The sequence below is a fragment of the Lepisma saccharinum genome, chromosome 2 (genome assembly GCF_977018435.1).
Source record: "Lepisma saccharinum chromosome 2, izLepSacc3.1, whole genome shotgun sequence".
In the NCBI taxonomy this organism is placed as follows: Eukaryota; Metazoa; Arthropoda; class Insecta; order Zygentoma; family Lepismatidae; genus Lepisma; species Lepisma saccharinum.
In genome coordinates this window covers 12,505,449-12,520,011 of record NC_139230.1, presented here as the reverse complement: position 1 = coordinate 12,520,011, position 14,563 = coordinate 12,505,449, and the positions used below count along the sequence as shown (strand labels likewise).

Sequence of the window (14,563 nt, the reverse complement as noted above, 5' to 3'; positions counted from 1 at the left end):
AATATATATATATATATATATATACACACACACGCGCGCTCGCGCGGATGGATGCACGTGTGAATGTATGGTGAATGTGACCTTTTTTTTCTTCATGAAATTGAAGCTGTAATAAAAACTACGATCAACGTTTTATTTCAGAAACAAATTGTTCTCTCGCGACTTAATATTTCTTGTTCTTGTCTTCTCATTGGAATTTGTTACCAAGGGATATTGTGTATAATTCCAAAAACTAAAGGCTTCTAACAACAAATGTCTATGAAAAATATATTTCTATAAATATATTTGTATTTCTTTTAATTTTACGTCCAATTTCCGCCACTAGGATGACTGCAACAGTGAACATGAATGATGTTAATATTCATGAATGGACGCCTATGTCCATGACAGGACTCAAACCTGAAACTTTGGTGCACATTCCGTCTTGAACAAAACGTTGGGGAACTGAACATCGATTAAAAGTGCACAACCTTTGTCACAATAACAGAATTATAAAGAATTATTAACCGTAATACTTTGACAACATGTAAGTATACTTTATTCACATATAGGCTAATCGAGCTGGACCCACAGTTTAAAGTGGGATCCGAACCAATAGGCAATGTGCCTCAATCGGGGATCGATCCCGGGACACCTTGACTCAAAGGCGACGGCGTTACCACTACGTCATTGGGAAGGCCCAATAACCGTACTACTAAAGTGAAAAATTAACTAATAGAGAAATATACCTTAAAGAGGATAGATAGAATGGTGCAGATCACTACACTTCATCTACGAAGGTAACGATAAAGTATTGGACAATGTTACTCATACAATAAGAGTAAATATGCGCCGCGTCACGAAAAATACGTAGGGATCTGGAGGTTGGACTCCACACATTATTAAACTCGGGCAATAAAGAAGGTGATGTTATTAACACCTCGCCACAGTTATTCATATCTCACCCCCATCAAATTTGAAGATGACAAACTAATATATACTTTATTTCATGTTGTAACAACATGTTTCTGCTAAGAATGTGTATACAAGAGAGTCTTCTGCTAAGAATGCTTATACAAGAGAGTCTTAAATGAGAACAAATTGTGATAACAAGATTCTGTTCGTTACGTTTCTCTTTACTCTGAAAAATTATAATCTGATTCTACGTATAAGGAAGGTGTAAATATGAGTAGCATAGAATTTAATCAAGACATTTTATGCATATGCATTTCTGAATTTCAAGTATGCATTTCGCATCAATTCGGTATGCACAATGTTACTATTAGAGTAATTATTTTATTTTAAATACGTAAATGTGATACAATGTTTTATTGACTGTTTGTTTCTTATTTTATTAAATATTTAATTTCTCTCATCTTATTATTACTATGGGATCGTGCTAACCAAGATCAATGCAATTTTTTTCACCGAAACTCATAAGATTCATTTACAATGAACAATATTTTAGTGTAATTTTAACAAATTTGAAACGAATTTTTCACGTTCTCTCCACGTATAAACTTGTATTTAAAGGGATGAATTATTGTACAATCTAATTTATATTTATTTGAATCGTAACGTGCTTGATGCTTCAATCTTACAAGGTTAAAACTTTCCAGAGTCTTTCCTTTCTTGTGCAATATTTCTTTGGAAACTGTTCAGCACTAAAAATACCTTTCCCCCTTCCATATTCGAAAGCAGTAGTAGGCAAATATTTTTGCTGCTCTCGAAAGAAACGAGGTTACTTCCACGGTTAATTAACCATTAAGGCTTTAATTAGATATCATTAAAGGACTTAGAGGACGTGATGTGATGAGCGCTAATTTTTCTTTCCAGGCTATTAAAACCATGAACTATGAACGAAGAGGCAACACTTTCGGATTAGAAGGGAGGTCTGTGAAAAACTGTTGTGCTGCATGTAGGTCTTCAGCCGTTTATGGAGCTTCTAATGGTCCACCCCAACGCAAGCAATGTATCTTACTTTCGAGGAATAATTTTGTTTCACCGGCTAACCCGAAGGATGTGGAACGCGCAATGCGTAACGCAGCTTGGCTTACGCAGACGTTTTATATGCAGTAGTGGGTTTAGTAGTAGCTTTTCGTGTTTTTATTTCAAACAAAATTTTCGATTTTGAAGTGTTCTGTTGAATGTATTATGATAAGATTGCAAATTACTCTACATATGGAAATACAGTATTTGTTATATATATATATTAGACTTGTGAATTGCACTAAAGAACCTAAACGATGAGAGACATATTAAGAAATCTTCGAAAGCGTTATTTCATTCGGAAGATTGTTTTCCGTTGCTTACTGAGAGCTCAGGGCCTACAGAAAGCACTGGCAACAATACGCTGTGAAGGTAAAATGAATACATACATAAAATCAGTAATCGTCATTAGATAGAAAGTTGGAAGCCTGATTACATCAAGTATACACATAATTTATAAATCAGTTTTGATATAAGAAGATATAGCACACATGGGTTGCTGATTCTTTATTTATTTATATATATATATATATATATATATGCACATGTATGCTTAATATGTTAAATGGGTGAGCCAAGCATTAGATATCAATACAGGTTTTCCTTTCTAACTAAGCATGCATTAAGTTTAAAGTTATTCATGAGCATTTTAATTTCACAGGAATAATGCAAATAAACGAAAGAGCATTACTTTGTACAAACGCTACCTAAAATATATTTTTCTAAATGTAGATATTTCGTTATGTAGAGTTCACAGTCTATTAGGTGATATTCCTTTCTGAGCTTGCAGAGGATGTTCAAAATGAAACATAAATGAAACTAAAGTAATAAGCATTACTAGGAATTAAAATTTATGTTTCAGAATTCTCATAATTTTTTTCACAGGTTAACTTATATTTGTAGTAACATGACTCTTTCAATATATAAAGCATTAGTTATTGTCGATTTTCAGATTTTATGATGTAGTTTTCCACCAGTGGAAATTAAATACCAGGTTAAATGAGCTCTTAGTTGGTATAGCAATGGCACGGTATGCCAGAGATCCGGTTTGAGTCCTGCTTGGCCATGAATATTTTGCATTGATTTCTAAGTAGAACAAAATGAGAGGAAGGGGGCTAGAGGGAGGGAAAAATAATTAAAATTAACATAAACTATGTCTATGAGAAGGAGTATTCCAGGGCGGTATACCTAACTAAGGCCATGGCGATTTCCTTCAATGTATTTAACATTATTTTTTAATCCTAGTTTTAAAAATACACAAAGTTATATTAATTGAATCTCTCTCTCTCATATATTGACATATATTTGTGTGACTTTCTTGCGTTTCAGAAGTTAGTCATGTTTTTTCTTCAATATTCGAAGAGTACCTCGAACATAGCTTGTATGGCGATCCCTGTAACGAAGCAGTAAGCGTATTACGCTTAGGGTTTTTTATGCGAAATCTTTGTAAATCTCTAATGTGAGTTTGTCCCATCTACTTCATCTCGCTTCATCATTCATCCTTATTGACGTAATTAACCTAGATAAGTATTAAAACGATGTATAATAATCAACACAGAAATCTGATGGATACGCAGTCACTGTGAAGCGAGTCTCTCTCTCCTACGAGCAGTGCTTGGCTGAAAAGACGTAAGTTGGGTTGCATAACTTAACGGGGTTACATTCATTGAACACGTTCCTGGAGGTTGACTCGAAATACATATGAAAGTTGAAATGTTTACCTTTTCTTGCAGAGGGAACGCATTTTCGTTGGTAATCTCTTCGGGTTTTTTTCGCTCGAATAATTTACGCAAAACGTCAGGAAATCACCTCGGTTCTATTCTTAGACAGCACACTTTTTCGCATTGTCCCATCTCTTTATTTCATCAATGGATCTTCATCGGTACGAACATTGTATGGCTGAGCTGATAGCGATGAATCAGAAAGTATCGGTTGGATTTTATTTACGATACCGGCCGATACTTTCCTGGCATTTTGGTCTTTCACGAGCTCAGCAAAAATGCTGCACGACGCTTTCGTGATCTAATTATCCTGGAAATTATGCAAAAGTCGAAGTCTCTTAATTTTTCACCAGTTTTGTGTGAAGAAGTAAATTTTGTAATAACATGTAATTTAATATTCTGATTTAATAATTAAATATTTTAAAGCAAAAACCTTGGTAAATTGATGCATATAATTATAACAAAATATTATTAATCAATATTTTGAACAACTTTTAATTATTGCAATTTTCAAGTATCGTTATCGGTATGAATCGGTAAGATTCAAAGTTGTATTGGCTCAGCCCTAACTGTAAAGGCAAGCGAAGAAAAATTATAAGTTTACAGGGCCTTTCATACGTTTCAATTGTTTCAGTAAATACGATCTATTTACTGAATTATTACTGAATTTACTGAATATTATTAATTTGTAATGTACTTGTCTTGTCCATCCTGAGAAAAGTAAAACTGGTTGGACACCGTTAGCGTCTGCAGATCTTACCCAATGCTCCATCCAATTGTTTGATTTGTTTTTAGAGTCGCTTTTCTGCCACCTTTGGTTAATAACGACGATTATGAAATTGTGAAGGGACACTCACAAAGAACATCCATGCAGAGGCAGGGATTCGAACCAGACACTTCTGGCTTCGTAGCGTGCTGTGCTAACCACTCCACAACGGAGGCCGGCATTACTCAATTCTAATCAGAGAATCGAAATAAAGTACTATACTTTTTGTGCTAGTGCAATATATGAAGCAGAGCATAAAGGACGACATTTTTTAAAGATACCGCTGCAAGCCTCTGCATATTGAGGTGTACAGTCACGGACACTTCTGGATTGTAACAATCCCAATAACTTTCAATGGAATTGTTACAACACAGGAGTGTCCATGACTGTACTATTTTGTCCATATTGATTCGGAGTGACCTTATACATCCTCAATGATTAGTGTTGATTCTAAGGTTGGAAATTTCAGTCCTCAGATAGCCTTAATTTTGCTATTATTACGGTGTTCACTGTACAATATGAGGTGCATTCAAGAACTCTTTCTTATCCTGTATTTCTTTGTTGTCACAGTGTGGCGTCAGAAGCGAGATGGTGCTGACGGGATTAGAAATTTAATTTCAAGCAATCAATACATGAGACGGCGCTGTAACATAGGAGTTGTAATTTGAAAACAGTTCATGCGGGTTACGAACAGTTCTTACCATGCTGTACTGGTTGTTTGTGTATTTATGTTGCGAAATCCAAAGGAAATTGAAATTTATTGCCAATGCCGAGAGTAACCGTCAAGCGTTCTCGAGTCATTTAGGACGGGGTGAAGTTTTGACTTCCTGGAAAGCGTTGCACGACCCAGAAAATGGGAAATGGAAAGCAACCTCTTACACACGGGTGGCATATCGTATTTGAACTTTAACAGACTTAGAAAAGCATGAGTAATTCGCTAATTCCAGTTGGCTTTGTGAGATTAAAGCCATTTTCCTTCCTCCCGATGCAAATCGCAGGGCGAACACTCCGCTCAAAACAATATGAGGAAACAGAAAATTACGTTAACTGGGCAGTGTGTCGAGGACCAGAAAGGCATTAGCATCTCGAGGGGAGAAGCCGAAACTGTGCCATGCAGTGAAATGGTCGAGTCGATTAGGTGTTTGAATCGCATTCGGGAGGTCCAGGTTCAAACACCAGAACATTTTGTCTCAAATTTCCAATTCTTTTATCTCTCATATCTTCAAGAGCATTAGTAGGGAATAATTATGGTATATTTGAATTTCACATGATCATAGACTTTGTAAATCAGAAAATGCAGAGAAACTTTCTGATTACTTTCTCTGCGAATATGCACGAATGAACAGATACAATTACACGAATTTGCGAATAATTAATTTACTTACAGAGTTTGCAGCCTAGATAGTCACTATTGTAATATCACATAATCACTATTCGCCCACCTTCGTGTCGGAGTGGTTAGCACAGCGCGCCACGACGCCAATGGTCCCAGGTTCAAATACAGGCTTGGGCGTTCTTTGTAAGTATCCATTCATCAATTTCATCATATCATCAATCATCTTCGCGATTAGCCAAAAGTGGAGGAAAAGCGAAGTAAAATAGACCAAATCAATCAACTATTCCAAGATGTTGGTTGTAAAGCTCAGTTTTGTTTGACATCAATCATTCGAACTTCGAATAATGTCACTGTGATAATTTCTCGATATTAATTAATTAATTTTACTACATTTTAAGGAAAATCAGTGAGACCCATGCCAGTACTTTATTTCAAGAAGTTCCTGATAGACGCATGTTAAGAGGAAGAAGAAGAATTTGTATTTTGTAGCATGTTATTGATTGGTTGTCATATTAACCGTGTGTAAGATGTACGTTAATGGCTTCCAGGCATTAAAGTTATGTTGTTTAATTTGAACCTACGTGTTTGTATGTCTTGTGTAAGTATAGATAAGAAATCACACACACACACAACAAGGCTTACATCTATGGCGCAGTCGTACAGGATATTCTTGGTGATTCTTCGTGAGAAGAAGTATGGATGAAGACGTCACGAAGAGTACGCGACGATCATCATTCCAGCATAGGCTTATGCAAAGAGAAATTGTGTCGGCTTGATCAATTTCTACGGTAAGAAACCAAGATTTCACGGTTTGTGTATTTTTTACAATAATGGTACAAGGGCAAGTTTAAATCAGTGTGATAAGGATTGTGTCTACGATGTTGTGATATTAAGTTGTCCACAATTGAAGACTAAAATTGGTAAACGCTGTAAGTGCCACAATAATTCAAACACGTTTTCCACGTTAAACTGTGAAATGTGCCATGCTTTATAATGTGGTAAACGTGAAAAGTAGCTGGTAGTCCTCTAAGTAGTTCAAAGGGCGTGTAAAGAGGTCACTAGTGTGAACGTTCTTACGGACTGATGTGCTGAACGATGCGATTTCTCAACACTTTCTCTTTTGGCACTTACAACGTTTACCACTTTTAGTACTCAATTATGAATATGTTCGGTTTGAATTTATTCTCTGGGTTCCGGCCAGATTCGGAAGACACAGAAGATTATTTAACGAGGTTTGAACAGTCTTGTTTGGCTCATGATGTTAATGAAGCCAGAAAGGTACCCATACTGATTGCAGTTATGGGATCTGAAACTTTTAAAGTGTTGCAAACTATCCTTGCACCTGAACCAGTTGAACTGCAAACGTATTCGACCATCAGGGACAATCTGCTTAAACATTATGACCAGAGAATAAACAAATATGTGGAATGTTTCAAGTTTAGGCAGTGCATGCGAGAAAGTGGCGAGAATGCAACACAATTTATGGTACGTGTTAAGAAAGAAGCACTTATATGTAGTTTTGGCCAGTACTTACAGGAAGCCATTGTAGAGCAAATAATTGTAGGCGTTCGGTCTTGACGGCTTTAGAAAGAAATTACTTTCTGAACCTACATTGACTCCAGTAAAATGTCAAGATGTTGTGCTTTAAAAGGAATTAATTGAACGAGAAACATAAATGTTCGTACATCGTGAAAAGAAATGTAGTCCTAATCTAGTTGCATTTGCTGGGACACAGAAATTTAAACCAGGTTACCAGTCCTCGCAAGCACACAAAAAGAACTTCGTTAATCCTCAGATAAAAGTAATAGAAGCACTGAAGAATGTGATAGATGCTCCAGAAGGCATGATCTTGGACATTGTCCAGCAAAATATTCGATATGTTCATTTTGCCAAAAGAAAGGTCATTGGCATGTAAAATGCAAGTGTAGGAAAAATAACCATGAACTTACGAGTAAGACAATTACCTCGGATCAAACTTTTAAGTCTAATTTTAAACCTTTAGACGCTATGTTAGTGAACAAAACATACATAACGAATTTCATGGTTTGTCTTTATTGCACGTTGAAGTTAGTGATTCTCATCCACCAGAAGATAATACTTGCACTATTTCATCAATACACAGATCAACTATGCACGGTTCCGCTGACACAAGAACATTAGTGCCATCTATAACTTTTGTTTTTGGCTTGAAACTAACGCTCCTTGCTTTTGAAAGAGTGAGCGTAGCATCTTCCACTTGTGAATTGTCTGTGCTTATCTTCTGGTGGATGAGAATCACTAATCACTGTGTATTGATAAGCGAATTGTATAATATGAAGTAGATGCTGGATCTACAGCTACGCTGTTCAATAGCAAGTCTTTCCAAAAAATGTTTCCTCATCGGCGAATACAATTCACTACACTAAAGTTACGAGGTGTGAATAATAATACTTTGAAGTTGAAAGGTCAAGCTTTCATTGATTTATCATTGAATGATGTATTGTATAAATTACCGGTTATATTGTGTGAAGAATAACTGCGTTATCCGGTGATTGGACGTTCATGGCTCGACAGAATTCATCCAGGTTGGAAAAACATGTTAGCACAATGTAACACAGTGTTCACAAATACGGGATCCGGACGAAATGATAACGCAGATGTTAATTAAAATACCGAAAAGTGAAGGTTTGAGAGCGCAGCTGGCGGAGAAAGAAGAGCATCTGAGGCAGTTGGCTCAGAAGGCGAGAGAAGAGAGAGCTGGAATTCGAACACAGGCAATGGCAAATATGGATGATGAATCAAGGGAACGTGACCAACTACTATATGAGAAACATAAAGATAGACAAGGAAAACAAAATTTGGCCAGAGCAGATCCTGATAAAAGATCGAAGCTCCAGAGAGACAGGGAGAGGGACATTAGTGAAAAGATTCCAGCTGGAATGCCAGCTAAGAGCATGGGCAGTGAGGACACTCATTTTGACCAGAGGCTGTTCAACCAATCAAAGAGGATACGGATATGACGAAACGTACAACGTGTATGATAAACCTTGGTGGGATGCACGAACTCTGGGCCAACATAATTACAGACCATCAAGAGATCTGAACAAGGATGTGTATGGAGATGATTTGGAGAAAATAATGAAAACAAACAGATTTGTCCCAGACAAGGAATTCAGTGGCACGGACCGTGGAGCAGCACACAGCGGACCTGTTCAGTCTGACAAAGATGAAGACGATCCTTTCGGTCTGGACCAGCTAAAAGAGCTAGCAAGAGACCTAAGGATGCAGAGGGAAGAAGAGAGAACGAAAACCAACCAAACACAGACGATGGACATGCACCACTCAGAAGGTCGAATAGACTTAGGAGACCTCCTGATAGATATGGTGAGACCAGCACTTAAAACAAAGAAAGATACTCCAGGAGGAGATGATAGACGCATGATAAGAGGAAGAAGAAGAATTTTTATTTTGTAGCATGTTATTGATTGGTTGTCATAGTAACCGTGTGTAAGATGTACGTGAATGGCTTCCAGGCATTAAAGTTATGTTGTTTAATTTGAACCTACGTGTTTGTATGTCTTGTGTAAGTATAGATAAGAAATCACACACACACACAACAAATAAAAAATAAATATTGCTATTGATGAAGCTGTATAAACACTCGGTGTTTATCTGTCGTCTGTTTTCATGTTAGTACTGTGTAAAAGGGCTTTAACAATTTCTGAAAATTCTTCTCTTCTATCTTAAGATTGAGATCTTTCACTTAAAAATTATTTTCCCGAAATTGTCATTGGAAATACTTCTTTATTCTTTTATGCAATTTTTACTAGATTAGTCTTTCATTTTCTCTTGACGTCTGCGCAGATCTAGAGTTTGTTGCAACGGAAGTTTTGTAGGAAAGTCAGATGTTGCTTCTATCTCATACTTCCTCTAGTTACTGAAACTTTGCTGCAACAGCTGCGTGCAGAGGAAGAGCCACATATGCACAGCCGGGTGGCAAATGACAGTGGCGAGAGACTGGGCGATTCGTCTTCAAGATTAATTGAGTTCCTGTTTTCGACTTTTGGTGTGAAAATTGCAGTAAGCCATAGTTTCCATAGCATCTATATCTTTGCGAGTGGAAATCCAATACTTATATCTTTTCTAATGTTTAAATGGCAACTGCGGGAATGTTTGCTGGTATGACGACAGATTCCTATCGGGGCGGCCACGGGTGAAACCTCTCATGCCATCATCCTGACAGTTGATTTTTTTTCTTTCCAGTCAGGCCAATGCTAAAAATGTGTTGGAACTCCCTGTAGCGTAATAGTAACGCTGTATCTTTATAATCAAGCTGTCCCTAGTTCGATTCCCGGAAGGGGGGCTAATAGTATGGATCCTACTTTAAACAGTACGACCAGTCCCAATTCGCCATTAAAAAAATAAATTGGACTTTAAAATATACAAAGAAGCAAATTTAAAGCTATGTTACAAAAATCAGCCAACCTGTATATGTCGTATATCAATCAGCCTTTGAAAGCGTCAATATTCAATTCGGCGCCCAACTGAATCAATATTGACCAATATGAAATTCTGATCCTTCTAAATATGATGAAAATTTTGCATGTTCTCATGAATCTTTAAATGGTGGCCTGGACTAATTTACATTTTCAGGTTACTGGGCAATTGTTAATTTTATTTACATTTCTTTCGCAAATCAATTTTATTATTGTTTAAATATATACTCGTGTAAAGGAATTCTTTAGAGAGGAATCATAAGAATCCCTTTGTCTGGATTCGAATTCAGAACCTATAACTTCACACTACCATTCAATTTGTGTTCGCGCATAGCAGCAGGTTATTTTTAAGACTTATGATGATGAAAATTTTCAAAATTTCTATATTTTGGCCTCATTGATGCCGTAGTAGCAACTTCGTCGCCTTGTAATGAAGAGGTTCCGGGTTCTATACTCGGTAATGGCAAATGGCACAGTGGTTCGGATCCCACTTTAAACTGCAGGTCTGGTCCCGATTAACCTATCTGTGCAAAAAGTGGACTTAACACAATTAAAACTTCAATATTTTGAATTACGTTTCAATACGTTTCAAATTAGAATATTGAAATATACATTCGTATTGACTTAATTTGCTTGGTTATGTGGCCCTAAAAGACATGCATACAAATATATATTTGCTACTGCATCAGTCGTTATGTTCGTGACGTTCTGTTTCTGTTGCCGAATGGCACCTCAGTATCGAAATCTGTTTCGAACAATGTAATTGATACCCTCATGTTCACGTAAAGTGGCACATTTTATGATGTTGTACAGTTGAAGTGTGTGGCACTTGATCTGAACAAGATGTACATGTACAGTCACCGGCAATAAAAAATGACGCACTTATATCCTAAATTACTTGCTTCCCTGCAGTGTGTTGTGTGTTGCCTCACTCTATGGAGATGGACGAACTTCAGTAGGAAGCGTTCAGCAATGCTGTAGTTTTAGGCAATACACGTAACACCAAACAAGGAATGAGTTGAGTTGGTGTTTTAAGTCCACTTTATGCACAGTAAGGCTAATCGGGACTGGAATTACAGTTTAAAGTGGGAGCCGAATCACTATGTGCCTCCACCGAACACCAAACAAGGAAGCGAGTATTTATTTTTTAATGCCGGCGACTGTACAGTCACGGACAGTTCTGGGTTTTAGTGTAGGCATTGACTTTCAATGGAATCATTACAACCCAGCAGTGTCAGTGACTATACATGTATCCTTTCAACTTTACAAATGCGGGAATTATTAACATCACCAAGCATATAATTATATGTCCTCTATAACCGAGTACGTAATAGACAAATATTCCTTTTCTCGCCACGTATACCACGTTTAAGCCACAATCTATGCCAATGGTCAACAGTTCAGTTTTCTTTTATTAACCTTTATGACGTTCTTCCGGACATAACGCAAGTAGGAAGATGGACGCTTTATATGTGGAAGAGGGAGGATGCATCATAACCCACTTTCACAAACGGATATGATCAAAGCGCTTCTTCTTCATCCCCTCCACTGTCTTCGTGTATCCGCGCTAGCTTCTTCCGTGGCATGTCGAAATGGAAAACGCCAATGGAATACCAACGCAGCCGAATTTCCATCTCTTCCAATATACCCGTGGAAATCCTGGCGTGAAATCTGAATCAACTCGACTATTCCGAAGAAAGGAACTGCAACACGGGGCAAACAACGTAGAAGGAATGGAAGGAGGACAAAGTGTAGCAATCCTCGGGTTTCGGCCGTCAGCGCCTCGGCAGATGGATTTTTTCCCCATCTTTCAGATTTCTTCATGATCGCAGAAGCTGACACAACAAGTAACTTGCGACTCCGGTGGCGGAGTGGTTAGTACTGTGCGCTATGACGTCAGGGGCCATGGATAGGATTTTTGATTGAATGTCTTGATTTACTTTATTTTTACTTCGCTTTTGTGCCACTTTTGGCTAATTGCGAAGATGGGGATGAGTGATGATATGATGAAATTGATGAATTGACACTCACAAACATCCATGCCCAGGCCGGGATTCGAACCCGGGAGCCCTGGCGTCGTAGCGCGATGTGCTAACCACTCCGCCACGGGGGCCGGCGTCTGGATTTGAATTCCGGCCAAATATGGGATTATTTGCGAGTGTCCAGTCTATTCATCAATTTCTTCATAACACCACTCATCCTCATCGTCGCGAATAGCCAAAAGTGGTAGAAAAGTGACGCTAAATAACAAAAATCAAATCAAACAAGTAACTTGGGAGTGCAGACCCAAAATGTCAACCTCTCTTCTACGTAGTACACACCGAACTGCATTTTTCTGCCTAACGAGGCTTTGGCGCCTGACTCGGAGCCACAGCCAGTATAATCTTCGGCGGGGCTCATCTTGTGTCGTCCATGTATGCTTGCGATTGTCCCTTCATCCATTTCATCATATCACCATTCACCCCCATCGTCGAGACCATACCTTTCGATACTTGTCGAGACTAATCCAAGAGTGGGACAGACAAGACAAGACTTACTGTCAGAAACTTTCGGTCTTACTCGAGAGTACTAAAATATCATGTAGCCATAGGCGTAGCTAGAACTTTATATTTGAGTGTGCACAAAGAAAAAAATGAGGTATTGTACCTTTTTAATAGCATATATTGCAACACAATCACTTGGCTCTTTAACTGCACTGATGTTTGTAAAGGAATATAAATTCACTAAAAGACAGTGTTGAAAATTTCTGAATATATGTAGTAGAAAAAAATCAAATTGCTTAGAAATTACACACACACAAAATGTTCATAAATGTTAAAAACAAATACATCAAAATACACGTCATCTATAACAAGAGACGTCTGTCAAAAGATACTATGTTCTTAAACTCATCAATAACTTCATTTACATCAATAGACTAAGCTTTTTTCTGTTCCACAAATAGCAAGAGCAGGGCATCCAATCTATCCTGCTTCTGCGTTGCTCTTAATTTAGTTTTAACTTGGGTAAGCTTGGAGAAAGCTCTCTCACACGTGCAGTTTGTGACAGGTATAGAAGAAAAGCGCTGCAGTACAGAGTAGAATGCAGTAAATATATTCTTTCTCCAATGACATCAAAAAATCGAAAAACTATAGACACTCGTTTCATCAGCGATAATGCACACGTTGGTACCAAGTAATGACATTTTCAACTTCTTACAAACTGCCGCTTATTTTCTCTCTTATTAAAATATCTGTCTTTAATTCTCTTTGATAAAGCAGCCCATTAGGGTGTGCCTAGGCACACCCCGTAGCTACGCCTATGCATGTAGCTATGATTTCAAAACATAAATAACTTTACTATGCAACTTATTCGGACATCCTGAGCATATACTTACATAAATATTTACAGATATTTCATATAGGGCAAAGTAAGATAATTTGGTGGCATAGGTTATTTGGTGATAATTCTTCTAAACTATGCCACAGAATAACCTATGCATTAGATGAGTTGGCTCGCTGTGCCCATCATTATGATGCATTTGATAAGACATGTAAAGGCAATCTTGACATGTGAAGATTCTGATGATGTGCAGGGCGAGCCGGCCTCAGTGGCAGAGTGGTCAGCGTTACGCGCTACGAAGCCAGATGTCCCAGGTTCAATCCCTGGGTAAAGCATGGCAGTGTCACCGTGTCTGTTCGTCATTCATTCAAAAGTCCGTTTCCAGAGACAAAAAAATCCTACGTTTTTCTCACAGATCAATAACACACACATCGTGGTGATTAACCCAATAGGTAAAAAGCGACCTAAAATAACAGAAATAGAACTAAAGAAATATGACAATCATGTATCATGGAAATATATTAATATTATTCTTTATATTCGTGATTTTTTTACTTTAAAGAAAAATGACAGAGTGGTAACCTATAGTTCTGGAGCATTTCCTCTCTTATTAAACTTTATAATCCCTGAATAGAAATGTTTCTAATTCTGTTGGCCGTGCAGGTTCATTTATTATTATCCATAGGGTAAGTAATTTGCGCTCTCTCAATATAAATCCAATCCCTGTAGGAACCGAACAAGCTTTCTTACTTTCCAAGAAATCTGCCTGAGTATATTTCCCTCGCAAGTTGCGTATCTCAGGCCGAAGTCTCTAATGAGGTTAATGGAGTTGACCTATAGAGAATCTGTTTTCTGTACGTGAAACGCTACAAAGCGATCGTTAAGTTTAAGTAAGGATGATAGGTAGAGTGTAGTAAATACTAAGAACCATGCAGCACTTGGGAAATAAGCCCCTTAATTGCGTCATTGAGTTTGT

General features: G+C 37.6%; 1 pseudogene; it reads left to right on the top strand.

The window, feature by feature from the left end:
* The first annotated feature begins 8,415 nt into the window (after window positions 1-8,415).
* On the top strand, window positions 8,416-9,171 carry LOC145981318 (puff-specific protein Bx42 pseudogene; annotated as a pseudogene).
* The last annotated feature ends 5,392 nt before the right edge of the window (window positions 9,172-14,563 follow it).